Raw genomic sequence first — 14,188 nt, 5'->3', positions numbered from 1 at the left:
AAGAGGTAAGTCAAATTTCTGGACTCACTTATATTTAATCACTTTAGGCAAGTTAGATTTACTTCAATTAGAGGCTTACAGCTTCGCTAAATGAGGTTTGTTTTTATAAAGACTCCCCCAAACACTTGCCATTAAACAATTTAAAGAATAGGAAATTCAGCAACTAATTTTAATATACCTACAAGGGAAACAAAAACAACAGTCACATTTGTTGTTGTCGTTGTTGTTTTAGTATGGAGATAGCCTCACTGTGGGTTAGAGAAATGGGTAGTGTTTCATAATTGGATTTATACACCTGCCATAACAGTTAGAACTGGGCATGGAACAACAGACTGGTTCCAAATTGGGAAAGGAGTACATCAAGGCTGTGTATTGTCACCCTGTTTATTTAACTTATATGCAGAGTACCTCATCTGAAATGCCAGGCTGGATGAGCACAAGCTGGAATCAAGATTGCCGGGAGAAATATCAATAACCTCAGATATGCAGATGACACCATACTTAAGGCAGAAAGTGAAGAACTAGAGAGCCTCTTGATGAAAGTGCAAAAGGAGAGTGAAAAAGTTGGCTTAAAGCTCAACGTTCAGAAAACTAAGATCATGGGCATCTGGCCCCATCACTTCATGGCAAATAGATGGGGAAACAATGGAAACAGTGACAGACTTTATTTTCTTGGGCTCCAAAAACACTGCAGATGGTGACTGCAGCCATGAAATTAAAAGACACTTGCTCCTTGGAAGAAAAGCAATGACCAACCTAGACAGCATATTAAAAAGCAGAGACATTACTTAGCCAACAAAAGTCTGTCTAGTCAAAGCTATGGTTTTTCTAGTAGTCATGTATGGATGTGAGAGTTGGACTTTACAGAAAGCTGAGCGCCAAAAAATTGATGCTTTTGAACTGTGGTGTTGGAGAAGACTCTTGAGAGTCCCTTGGACTGCAAGGAGATCCAACCAGTGAATCCTAAAGGAGATCAGTCCTGAATATTCATTGGAAGGACTGATGCTGAAGCTGAAACTCCAATACTTTGGCCACCTGATGCGAAGAACTGACTCACTGGAAAAGACCCTTATGCTGGGAAGAATTGGGGGCAGGAGGAGAAGGGGACAACAGAGGATGAGATGGTTGGATGGCATCACTGATTAGATGGGCATGAGTTTGAGTAAGCTCTGGGAGTTAGTGCTGGACAGGGAAAACCTGTGTGCTGCAGTCCACGGGGTCACAAAGGGTCGAACACAACCAAGACACTGAACTGAACTGAACTGACCTGCCATAAGAAAATTTACACACCTGGGTCTTCCCAGGTGGCACTAGGTGGTAAAGAATCTGCCTGCAATGCAGGAGATATAACAGATGCAGGCTTGATCCCTGGGTGGGGAAGGTCCCCTAGAGGAGGGCATGGCACCCCACTCCAGTATTCTTGCCTGGAAAATCCCATGGACAGAGGAGCCTGGTGGGCCACAATCCATAGGGTCTCAAAGAGACAGGCACGACTGGTGACTAAGCTGGCACACACACATGTAAGAAAATACTCCTCCAAAGTGAAAGCAAAAACTTGAACAGAAATAGTTGGAGGGAGGTGGGTATGTGTGTAAGAGAGGGTGAGGGCACTCTTTTATTACCTTTTGGGTTCAGCAATGTCAACCTATCTGCTCACTTTAATGCTGTGCTACTGCTGCTGCTGCTAAGTCGCTTGAGTCGTGTCCGACTCTGTGTGACCCCATAGACGGCAGCCCACTAGGCTCCCCCGTCCCTGGGATTCTCCAGGCAAGAACACTGGAGTGGGTTGCCATTTCCTTCTCCAATGCAGGAAAGTGAAAAGTGAAAGTGAAGTTGCTCAGTCGTGCCCAACCCTCAGCGACCCCATGGACTGCAGCCTTCCAGGCTCCTCCGTCCATGGGATTTTCCAGGCAAGAGCACTGGAGTGGGGTGCCATTAATGCTGTGAAATTCTGGAAAAAAAAAAATTAAAAATTTGTGTTTTGAATCCTCAATCTCTGCATCCCTATTCCCACACCTGCTATCCTCTTTTCTAAAAAAAAAAAAAGAAAGAAAGAAAAAAGAAAAGCTACTGCCAGTGCCTTTGCTGTGATCCTTTCTTGTGTGGGTGTTCTCTCTGGAATAGCAGCTAAATCAAGAAAGGTCTTGGACACAGCTCACTGCATTGGTGACTACCTTGAGGCCAGCCAGGGACAGTCTCAGACTCTGGCCAACTGCCACAGATGCAATTGCTTTGAGAAGCAGGTCTCATCACCACTAACCTCATGCAGGAAAATGAAAATGGGAAACAGTGATATTTTATTCAGTTTCCTCCTGCTCATTCCAGGAAACAGAACCAAGGCAACATAGGATAGGAATGAAAAGAGGCTTTTCTTAGCAAAGAAACAATCCACATGCAGAATCAGTACAAAAATGTGGCTTAGAGAATTTTCTCAGAAATATGAAATGACCATTCTTCATCTTCCTATCAGTGAGGGTGGGAGCGGGGTGGGGTGAGGGTTGAGCGTGGGTAGTTAAGTGGTTGACACCTAGAGAATAAGCCACATTAATCTTGTTATTGAAAATAGCAAGTCCAATGCATATAAGCTTTATGAATTATAATGTAGTTATTATAGACAAAAGTATCCTATAAGCTTGATTTGGGTGAGACATGAGGAAATGTGGTTGTTATGATATTTTGAGATCTCTTAATTAAGGCTATTAGAACTTTTTGCAAAATAGAATATTCTTCATGTGCAATGTGAAGCTCGGAGCAACTTGCCTCTGCTGGAGGGAGCTCAGGAGTCACTGGGCCTCTAAGTGAGAAAGACACCCAGTGCAAATGTAATGGAAGTGGCAGCTTGCTACCAACTGCAGTCCACACTCTTGTAGCGCTGACTCAGTGAATGCATGTCCCTAACAACCTGCCTTATTCTTGGCTCTCTTTCTCCTCCAGAGCTCATGCTGTTGGTTAATAGACTCTTTCATCTGCCTGAGTGGCTGTGTCCACTCAGTAGAGGAGCATGCTGGAGACTGCTTGCCTAAATAAATAAGCAGAGAGAGGAGTTATCCCCGTGGAATCCTGCCATGAAATCACAGCATTCTCTTTACCATGGGCAGGGCAAGGGCCAGCCTCCCTATAATTCAGATGTGTCATGAACCTGCAGTAAATATCAGACAGATTCGTCAGACTAAGAGAGAGACTATTAAGCTCAGGGACCAGAAGAGCTCAGCCTCAGGAAGACAGACACCAGAATGAGATGGGAAATCAAAATGGGGACCAGACCTGCCCGGCCAGTTGGGGAGAAGGCTAATTTCTGATAGGACAGTTCAGTGCAGTAGGTACGAGTCTAGGCTGTGTGTGTGTGGAGGCAGGGTGGGGATAGTGGGGTGGGGACAGGCTGGTTCCTATCAACCAAACAATCTTGGGCACATTTCTAAACCTCTGCACTACTCAGCGGCCCTGAGTTTCCTTTATCTCTAACATGGAAATAACTGTGCTCTGACAGTTATAAGAGAGAACATATCAAAATGGTCTGTAGTAAGCACTCATTAAATGCTAGATATTATTATCAAAGGCAAGATGGATTTGCAATATTCGTTAGTCAAACCATTCTACCATACACCTTAAACTTACGCAATGATGAGTGTCAATTAGAACTCAATAAAAATGGGGAAAAACTGAATAAATAAATAATGATGCATCATTTAAAAAAAAGAAAAAGCAAAACAGACACAGATTTTTTAAATGACATCTGATGGGTGATTGATGATCCTTTTGTCCCTGACCCCAGGTTCTCAAATAGGGAAGAGAGACAATTTCAGCTGAGCTTTAAATAATGTCTCATACTGGAGTTCTGCAAATGTTGACTTTGTGTTGGATTAATTTCTGTGCAGAGGAGCTGGTATGAAAGTAGGCTGAGCTCTCAGTTGGCCATTTTCCCTTTATGCTCTACCTGGTCTCTACAAGTTGTTTAATGAATATTAATTAATCAGAATTCATTAAGTGTCTACCTGAGAGAATTGCAGAGCAGTAACCTCTGACCTTTCATCCTGTCTCCCCTGTTTTCTGGGGTTTTGATGGTGACAATTATGTAACACCCATTTTTATTAAATAAGGAAAGAGACAAAATTAGGAAAACGAAAAGCTTGGCTGTGCTGCTTTTCTAAATGTGTATTAACTATTAAGATTAACTTTGGTCTGAGCATTGTGCCAGCTGCTTTTCTTATGCTCTATCCTTTAGTCACTGCAAGAACCTACAAGGAAGTAATCTTAGCTTGACGTTCCTGAGGATCAGAGAAGTCAAGCAGCCTGCTCCAAGTTTCACATTAGCAAGCGGCAGAGTTCTAAACCATCAATACTGGAGTGGGTTGCCATGCCCTCCTTCTGGGGATCTTCCCAACCCAGGGATCAAACCCAGGTCTCCCGCATTGCAGGTGGATTCTTTACTTTCTGAGCCACCAGGGAAACCCAAACCATCAATAGCTAGATCCCTGCTCAAATGTTCCCTCCTCATCTGTTTTGGAGTGTTTGCTGTATAAATTCTAGAAGATAAACCATCGGTTCATTCTCTGGCAATATATAGAATCAAACCATTTACAGGCAATCTTGTAAATAAATTTCCACCACCCACCCCACCCTGAATGCTTTTGAATCATACACCCTACACCTTCATCAAACAATAGGGCATTTGTAAAGCTTGTACTTTCAGAGCAGCAATAACCACCCAAAACTTGGCTCCTCAGAAGTGAAGGGTGTCTGCAAGAGGGTGTCTTTTTCACCCAAACTGGGATCCTGGCTCCTCCTCAGGAGCTCCAGAAATCCTCAGTCTAAGGTGGATGGCAGTGTTGCAGGAAAGAGCCAATTCTGACTTCTTGTTGGATGTGTTTCTTTGACTTTAACCTTTGCTTTTCATTCCTTTTCTTATTATAATCATACATAATGCCTTGCCTCAGGGAACTCTGTCCTTCTGGCTGACTGTTAAACTAAAAGTGTTTTGTTCAGCTCACAGGGAGATAATCTGACTCTGCCCACCTGAGAATGGCTGCAAGAAAGAAGAGATTAACACATCCCCTCCCTGAGGCTGGCCTCTCCAGGAGATATTTGCAAGATAATGGCCTTTTTACTTTACTTCCTCAACGTGGCCCCCTTTCTGTTCTATAAAAGAACCCAGCATGCAGACCCCAACAAGAGGGCTATTTTGAGACATTAGTCTGCTATCTTCTCAGTCAGCCTGCTTTCCAAATAAAGTTGTATTCCTTGCCTTAATATCTCATCTCTGATTTTATTGGCCTGTCATAGCAGACCAAGCTTGGACTCAGTAACAGCATGGATGCTACAAAAGACTTTTGTTCCAGAGAAGTGTTTTAGGGTTCATTACATGACCATGTCCTGCCCTCAAGCAATTCTCATTTAGTGGCTCAGGGAAGAAGGGCCTTGCAGATTAAAATCACCTCTATCAGTAATTATGACCTACAGCTAGAATTGAGAACCCATGTAATTGGTTAATAAGATGGGAGTCATAAATCTCTCTGGTTAAAAGAAAAAGGTGAAGAATACTTGACACCAGTAATGGTTAGGATGATGATACTAGTAATAAAATTAGTTGAATGAATGAATGCTTCAGTGAAATCTTGGGATTTAAATGCTCCCAGACTATTTGGTTATTTCATTAGAAATAAACATAGTTCCCCACCTTTGCTGTGCCATAGTCTTGCCAAGAAAAGACTTGGCATCTTCCATCTCATTTTCAGAGGGTTACAACTTGGGACTTCTGTGTCTCTTACCTATAATTGACTTGCAGCTCTATGCCCTTTGGTCCATCTTCCCTACAGGTTTTATTTAGATTGCTCTCTGGTGTTCTTTTTCCTATATTTGTGCAGTACTCAGTTTGATTGCTTGAGGTTAATGGTTACTCCCCAGCTCTGCTTTTATCTCTATGAGGAATTTCCACTTCTCTTGTTACATCAACCTAAATGAACCTGATACCCAGGAGATGCTGTGACTATCATTTTCCCCTTGGCCTATTGGAATCCCTGATAGAGAAGTTAAGACAGGAAAGAATTTCAGGTTAGATGCATAGAACAATTTTGTATATAAAAGCAAGACAGCCATTTGAGGGGTCTTCATTTTCCTCCAATTCATAAAAGTCAGATAGTCAATGTCTTATGGGGGACACTGTACATATTTTCCTGAAAAATAAAAGAAAGTACTAAAGACTTTTTTCAGGTTCTTTGCCATTACATTAATATACTGATTAATATTGCTATTGTGAGAATGATGCAATTAGTTTTTGTCCTGTCAGGTTCTGATCCTATCTTCAAATCTTGATGTAGTCGTAGAGGTAGTAGTAATTGTTGTGGTCTTACGGGTGGAAAAGAATTTCCAGACATGAGACAGGAGAGGAAAATTAAGTTTATTAGAATGGGAGATGCTGTTAGAACAGCAGGCTAGCTCAAGGGAGAAGTGAGCTTGAACAAGGTCCTTAGTCCACTTTTATACCCAGGGTACAAGGAGTAAGACAGGGGTCTTGCATCATTTGCTGACTGGATGAGGCACGTATACTGGGTGGGGAAAAAGTAAGGCAAATACCTTCTCCCTATGTGATAAGAGGGGAGACAGGTTATAATGCTTTTTAGTCCTTGGGTCACCACATTCCTCCCTCTCTTTATTTTAAGGGCCAATTCTTTTGCCCCTCTTGATACCCTGCTCATGTTTAACAAACTAATTATTTCCCTTCTCAGGCATTTGAGAATCCAGTCTCAGGGGAAAGGGGGCGATGACCACTCTGGCTTCGTCAGGCTGTACAGGGGCATCGTGGGGCTCTGGATTCTCTTTGCCTGCTCTCTCAGGGTGCATTTAAGGAGGGAGATAAGAGTCCATGGAATGATAAGGTGACTTGTTTCAGCATCCTCTAAATGTTGGACAGGTAATATCCTTGTTGTACTACTACTTGGAGATTTGTTGTATTCTAGAAGAAACAAATTTAAAAAGAAAGTTAAATGTTCAGTTCACATCAGTTGCTCAGTCATGTCTGACTCTTTGCAACCCCATGGACTGCAGGATGCCAGGCTTCCCTGTCCATCACCAACTCCTGGAGTTTACTCAAGTTCATGCCCATCGAGTTGGTGATGCCATCCAACCATCTCATCCTTTGTTGTCCCATTCTCCTCCCCCCTTCAATCTTTCCCAGCATCAGGGTCTTTTCAAATGAGTCAGCCCTTTGCATCAGGTGGCCAAAGTATTGGAGTTTCAGCTTTAGCATCAGTCCTTCCAATGAATATTCAGGACTGATCTCCTTTAGGATGGACAGGCTAGATTTCCTTGCATACTAAGGAACTCTCAAGAGTCTTCTCCAACACCACAGTTCAAAAGCATCAATTCTTCAGCACTCAGCTTTCTTTATAGTCCAATTTTAACATCCATACATGAATACTGGAAAAACCATAGCCTTGACTAGAGGCAAAGTAATGCCAACAAAGTGCTTTGTTGGCAAAGTAATGGCTCTGCTTTCTAATATGCTGTCTAGGTTTATAACTTTCCTCCCAAGGAGTAAGCGTCTTTTAATTTCATGGCTGCAATCACCATATGCAGTGATTTTGGAGCCCAAATATATAAAGTCTGCCACTGTCTCTACTGTTTCCCCATCTTTGCCATGAAGCGATGGGACTGGATGCCATGATCTTAGTTTTCTGAATGTTGAGCTATAAGCTAACTTTTTCACACTCCTCTTTCACTTTCATCAAGAGGCTCTTTAGTTCTTCGCTTTCTGCCATAAGGATGGTGTAATCTGCATATCTGAGGTTATTGATATTTCTCCCAGCAATCTTGATTCCAGGTTGTGCTTCATCCAGCCCAGCATTTCTCATGATGTACTCTGCATATATGTTAAATAAGCATGGTAACAATATACAGCCTTGATATACTCCTTTTTTCTATTTGGAACCAGTCTGTTGTTCCATGTCCAGTTCTAGCTGTTGCTTCTTGACCTGCATACAGATTTCTCAGGAGGCAGGTCAGGTGGTCTGATATTCCCATCTCTTTCAGAATTTTCCATAGTTTATTGTGATCCACACAGTCAAAGGCTTTGGCATAGTCAATAAAGCAGAAGTAGATGTTTTTCTGGAACTCTCTTGCTTTCTCGATGATCCAGCAGATGTTAGCAATTTGATCTCTGGTTCCTCTGCCTTTTCTAAAACCAGCTTCAACATCTGGAAGTTCACAGTTCCATACTGTTGATGCCTGGCTTGGAGAATTTTGAGCATTACTTTACTAGCATGTGAGATGAGTGCAACTGTGTAGTAGTTTGAGCATTCTTTGTCATTGTTTTTCTTTGGGATTGGAATGAAAACTGACTTTTTCCAGTCCCACGGCCACTGCTGAGTTTTCCAAATTTGCTGGCATATTGAGTGCAGCACTTTTACAGCATCATCTTTTAGGATTTGAAATAGCTCAACTGGAATTCCATCACCTCCACTAGGTTTGTTCGTAGTGATGCTTCCTAAGGTCTGTTTGACTTCACATTCTACGATGTCTTGCTCTAGGTGAGTGATTACACCATCATGATTATCTGGGTCATGAAAATCTTTTTTTTTTTTCGTACAGTTCTTCTGTGTATTCTTGCCACCTCTTCTTAATGTTTTCTGCTTCTGTTAGGGCTACACCATTTCTGTCCTTTATTGAGCCCATCTCAGCATGAAATCTTCCATGGGTATCTCTGATTTTTTTGAAGAGATCTCTAGTCTTTCCCATTTTATTGTTTTCCTTTATATCTTTTTGCACTGATCACTGAGGAAGGCGTTCTTATCTCTCCTTGCTGTTCTTTGGAACTCTGCATTCAAATGTGTATATCTTTCCTTTTCTTCTTTGCTTTTCACTTCTCTTCTTTTCACAGATGTTTGTAAGTTCTCCTCAGACAGCCATTTTGCTTTTTTGCATTTCTTTTTCTGGGGATGTTCTTGATCCCTTGTCTCCTGTACAGTGTCACAAACCTCTGTCCATAGTTCATCAGGCACTCTGTCTATCAGATCTAGTCCCTTAAATCTATTTCTCACTTCCACTGTATAATCATAAGGTATTTGATTTAGGCCATACCTGAATGGTCTAGTGGTTTTCTCTACTTTCTTCAATTTAAGTCAGAATTTGGCAATATGGAGTTTATGATCTGAGCCACAGTCAGCCCCTGGTCTTCTTTTTGCTGACTATATACAGCTTCTCCATCTTTGTCTGCAAAGAATATAATCAATCTAATTTCACTGTTGACTATCTGATGATGTCCATGTGTAGAGTCTTCTCTTATGTTGTTGGATGAGGGTATTTGCTATGACTAGTGCGTTCTCTTGGCAAAACTCTCTTAGCCTTTGCCCTGCTTCATTCTGTACTCCAAGGCCAAATTTGCCTGTTATTCCAGGTATCTCTTGACTTCCTACTTTTGCATTCCAGTCCCCTATAATGAAAAGGACATTTTTGGGGTATTAGTTCTAAAAGGTCTTGTAGGTCTTCATAGACCCATTCACCATCAGCTTCTTCAGCATTACTGGTTGGAGCATAGACTTGGATTACTGTAATACTGAATGGTTTGTCTTGGAAATGAACAGAGATCATTCTGTTGTTTTTGAGATTACATCCAAGTACTGCCTTTCAGACTCTTTTGCTGACTATGATGGCTACTCCATTTCTTCTAAGGGATTCTTGCCCACAGTAGTAGATATAGTGGTCATCTGAGTTAAATTCACCCATTCCAGTCCATTATAGTTCTCTGATTCCGGTGTTCACTCTTGCCATCTTCTGTTTGACCACTTCCAATTTGCCTTGATTCATGGACTTATAATTCCAAGCTCCTGTGCAACATTGCTCTTTAAAGCATCAGACCTTGCTTCCATTGCCAGTCACATCTACAACTGAGTGTTATTTTTGCTTTGGCTCCATCCCTTCATTCTTTCTGGAGTTATTTCTCCACTGATCTCCAGTAGCATATTGAGTACCTCGCAATCTGGGGAGTTCATCTCTCAGTGTCCTATCTTTTTGCCTTTTCATACTGTTCATGGGGTTCTCAAGACAAGAATATTGAAGTGGTTTGCCATTCTCTTCTCCAGTGGACCACATTTTGTCAAAACTCTCACCATGACCCATCCGTCTTGGGTGGCCCTATACAACATGGCTCATAGTTTCATTGAGTTAGACAAGGCTGTGGTCCATGTGATTAGATTGGTTAGTTTTCTGTGATTGTGGTTTTCAGTCTGTTTGCCCTCTGATGGAAAAGGATAGCTTATGGAAGCTTCCTGATGGGAGAGACTGACTGAGGGGGAAACTGGGTCTTGTTCTGATGGGTGGGGCCATGCTTAGTAAAGTTTTAATCTGATTTTTGTGTTGATGGATGAAGCTGTATTCCCTCCCTGCTATTTTAGTCCAGTTCAGTTGAGTCACCCAGTCATGTCCAATTCATTGCAACGCCATGAACTGCAGCATGCCAGGCCTCCCTGTCCATCACCAACTCCCGGAGTTTACTCAAACCCATGTCCCTTGAGTCGGTGATGGCATCCAACCATCTCATCCTCTGTCATCCCCCACTCTTCCTGCCCTCAATCTTACCCAGCATCAGGGTCTTTCCAAATGAGTCAGCTCTTCGCGTCAGGTGGCCAAAGTATTGGAGTTTCAGCTTCAGCATCAGCCCTTCCAATGAACACTCAGGATTGATCTCCTTTTAGGATGGACTGGTTGGATCTCCATGTAGTCCAAGGGACTCTCAAGAGTCTTCTCCAACACCACAGTTCAAAAGCATCAATTCTTCGGCATTCAGCTTTCTTTAAAGTCCAACTCTCACATCCATACACGAATACTGGAAAAACTATAGCTTTGACTTGACAGACCTTTGTTGGCAAAGCAATGTCTCTGCTTTTCAATATGCTGTCTAGGTTGGTTATAACTTTCCTTCCAAGGAGTAAGCGTCTTTTAATTTCATGGCTGCAGTCACCATCTGCAGTGATTTTGGAGCCCAGAAAAATAAAGTCTGACACTGTTTCCCCATCTATTTCCCATGAAGTGATGGGACTGGATGCCATGATCTTAGTTTTCTGAATGTTGAGCTTTAAGCCAACTTTTTCACTCTCCTCTTTCACTTTCATCAAGAGGCTCTTTAGTTCCTCTTCACTTTCTGCCATAGGGTGGTGTCATCTGCATATCTAAGGTTATTGATATTTCTCCCAGCAATCTTGATTCCAGTTTGTGCTTTATCCAGCCCAGCATTTCTCATGATGTACTCTGCATGTAAGTTAAATAAGTAGGGTGACAATATACAGCCTTGACATACTCCTTTTCCTATTTGGAACCAGTCTGTTGTTCCATGTCCAGTTCTAACTGTTGCTTCCTGACCTGCATACCGATTTCTCAAGAGGCAGGTCAGGTGGTCTGATATTCCCATCTCTTTCAGAATTTTCCACAGTTTATTGTGATCCACACAGTCAAAGGCTTTGGCATAGTCAATAAAGCAGAAATAGATGTTTTTTTTCTGGAATTCATATGCTTTTTTGATGATCCAGCAGATGTTAGCAATTTGATCTCTGGTTCCTCGGTCTTTTCTAAAACCTGCTTGAACATCTGGAAGTTCACAGTTCATGTATTGCTGAAGCCTGGCTTGGAGAATTTTGGGCATTACTTTTCTAGTGTGTGAGGTGAGTGTAATTATGCGGTAGTTTGAGCATTCTTGGCATTGCCTTTCTTTGGGATCGGAATGAAAACTGACATTTTCCAGTCCTGTGGCCACTGCTGAGTTTTCCAAATTTGCTGGCATATTAAGTGCAGCACTTTTATAGCATCATCCTCCAGGATTTGAAATAGCTCAACTGGAATTCCGTCACCTCCATAGTGATGCTTCCTAAGGCCCACTTGACTTCACATTCCAGGATGTCTGGCTCTAGGGTGATCACACCCATCATGATTTTCTGAGTCGTGAAGATCTTTTTTGTACAGTTCTTCTGTGTATTCTTGCCACCTCATCTTACCTGTGTATTACTTGCCACCCTGCTATTTACCTGGGGCCAAACTATGGTGGAGGTAATGAAGATAACGGTGACCTCCTTCAAAAGATCCCATGCATCTACTGCTACACTCAGTGCCCCCACCCCTGCAGCAGGCTGCCACCAACCCCCGCCTCCACTGGAGACTTCTGGACACTCACAGGCAAGTCTGGGTCAGTCTCCTATGGTGTCACTGCTCCCTTCTCCTGGGTCCTGGTGCACAAAGTTCTGTTTGTGCCCTCCCAGAGTCTATCTCCCAGTCCTGTGTAAGTTCTGGCAGCTCTTTGGTGGGGTTAAGGGCAACCTCCTCCAAGAGGGCTTATGCCACACCCAAGTTGGCTGTATCCAGAGAACCCTCATCCCTGTGGCAGGGAATCAGCAAACTAAAATGGACTGAAATGGGTGAATCTTACTCAGATGACCATTATATGTACTACTGTGGGCAAGAATCCCTGAGAAAAAATGGAGTAGCCGTCATAGTCAACAAAAGAGTCCGAAATGTAGTACTTGGATGCAATCTCAAAAACAACAGAATATGTACATGGCCCAAAGATTAATAGAAGCAGAAAAGCTGCTCAGGGGCTAGCCAGGAGAGCCAGGATCAGACAGTGGTTTGTGATGTTAGCATTTCTCTAGGTGTAAGAAGATGCAAGAATTTGGGCTCATAAAATCTTTACCTGAAAATATCTGACTATCTGAAGGCCAGTTCTTCTGGGTTTTTCCCAGAGCAGAGTGCCTTATTTCTGATATCCACCCTGAACACTTTTCAGGGGGTGTTGAAGCTCAGCAGCTTGCAGTGTTCATGATGTAATATTTATAGAGACAGCTGGCAAGTGTCAACTCCAGTCAGCAGGGTCAACATTCAGAAAACAAAGATCATGGCATCTGGTCCCATCACTTCATGGGAAATAGATGGGGAAACAGTAGAAACAGTGTCAGACTTAATTTTTGAGGGGCTCCAAAATCACTGCAGATGGTGATTGCAGCCATGAAATTAAAAGACGCTTACTCCTCGGAGGAAAAGTTATGACCAACCTAGATAGCATATTCAAAAGCAGAGACATTATTTTGCCAACTAAGGTCCGTCTAGTCAAGGCTATGGTTTTTCCTGTAGTCACGTATGGATGTGAGAGTTGGACTGTGAAGAAGGCTGAGCGCCGAAGAATTGATGCTTTTGGAGAAGACTCTTGAGAGTCCCTTGGACTGTGAGGAGATCCAACCAGTCCATTCTGAAGGAGATCAGCCCTGGGATTTCTTTGGAAGGAATGATGCTAAAGCTGAAACTCCAGTACTTTGGCCACCTCATGCGAAGAGTTGACTCATTGGAAAAGACTCTGATGCCGGGAGGGATTGGGGGCAGGAGGAGAAGGGGACGACAGAGGATGAGATGGCTGGATGGCATCACTGACTCGATAGACATGAATCTGAGTGAACTCCAGGAGTTGATGATGGACAGGAAGGCCTGGCGTGCTGCGATTCATGGGGTTGCAAAGAGTCAGACACGACTGAGTGACTCTGCTTCTACAAAAAATAAACCCTCAGTTCAACATCTCAAGAAAACTTGTATTTATGCACAAAACTCTTCTCTTGGGGTTGACTTTCCATAAAATCTTCTTATCACTTTCTGTACCCATTACTTCATTCTCCCATCCTGAAACAGTCACCTGTATGTCAGACCTACTTCCTTTTCCCTTCATAAAATGTAATTTCATTCCTCATAGCTTCTTTACTGAAAATACACATCCTACTTTCCTTAAGCAACCAAGAACTGACCTTTATATTAGCATTCTATAGATTGGTAAACATAGTTACCAGTGATAATTTCTAAAAAAAATTCTAGAGAACGTCTCAGGAAGACATCAAACATTATTCATTAATAGTCCAAAATCCCTAGTTTCTCTGTAATAGGAAGTTAGTGTTCAGTAATGAATGTTTCAGAATCTTATTTTATTTGGAAATGACCTAGCTATTCAATAAACTTCAATCGCTTAGTTTAGCACAACCTTTGAAATTCAGATTACCAATATCTAGAGAGACTGTTTTAGATAGATTTTTCTAAAATATAATTATTCTTAATAGTTTATTAAAAGTTCTTGTCTCATATATTTTTTAAAAGTTTCTTCACTAGAGTTACTTTCCTTGCTGACAAACTTGTAACAGATGTAACAGTTTAACAATATTTAACTTATGATAAA

At 42.1% G+C, this 14,188-nt stretch overlaps 1 long non-coding RNA gene across 2 annotated transcripts in view; it reads right to left on the bottom strand.

Annotated features, from left to right (window-relative positions):
• Positions 1-6,525: 6,525 nt before the first annotated feature.
• The window catches only part of LOC128045437 (uncharacterized), a 28,957-nt gene continuing 21,294 nt past the window's right edge, over positions 6,526-14,188 (bottom strand). For both annotated transcript variants that reach the window (XR_008199149.1, XR_008199148.1), the window contains one exon: positions 6,526-6,949. This is a non-coding gene — a long non-coding RNA (uncharacterized LOC128045437). The remainder of the gene's footprint in view (positions 6,950-14,188) is intronic.

Source organism: Budorcas taxicolor, chromosome 3 (genome assembly GCF_023091745.1).
Source record: "Budorcas taxicolor isolate Tak-1 chromosome 3, Takin1.1, whole genome shotgun sequence".
In the NCBI taxonomy this organism is placed as follows: domain Eukaryota; kingdom Metazoa; phylum Chordata; class Mammalia; order Artiodactyla; family Bovidae; genus Budorcas; species Budorcas taxicolor.
This window is presented reverse-complemented; position numbering and strand designations above follow the sequence as displayed.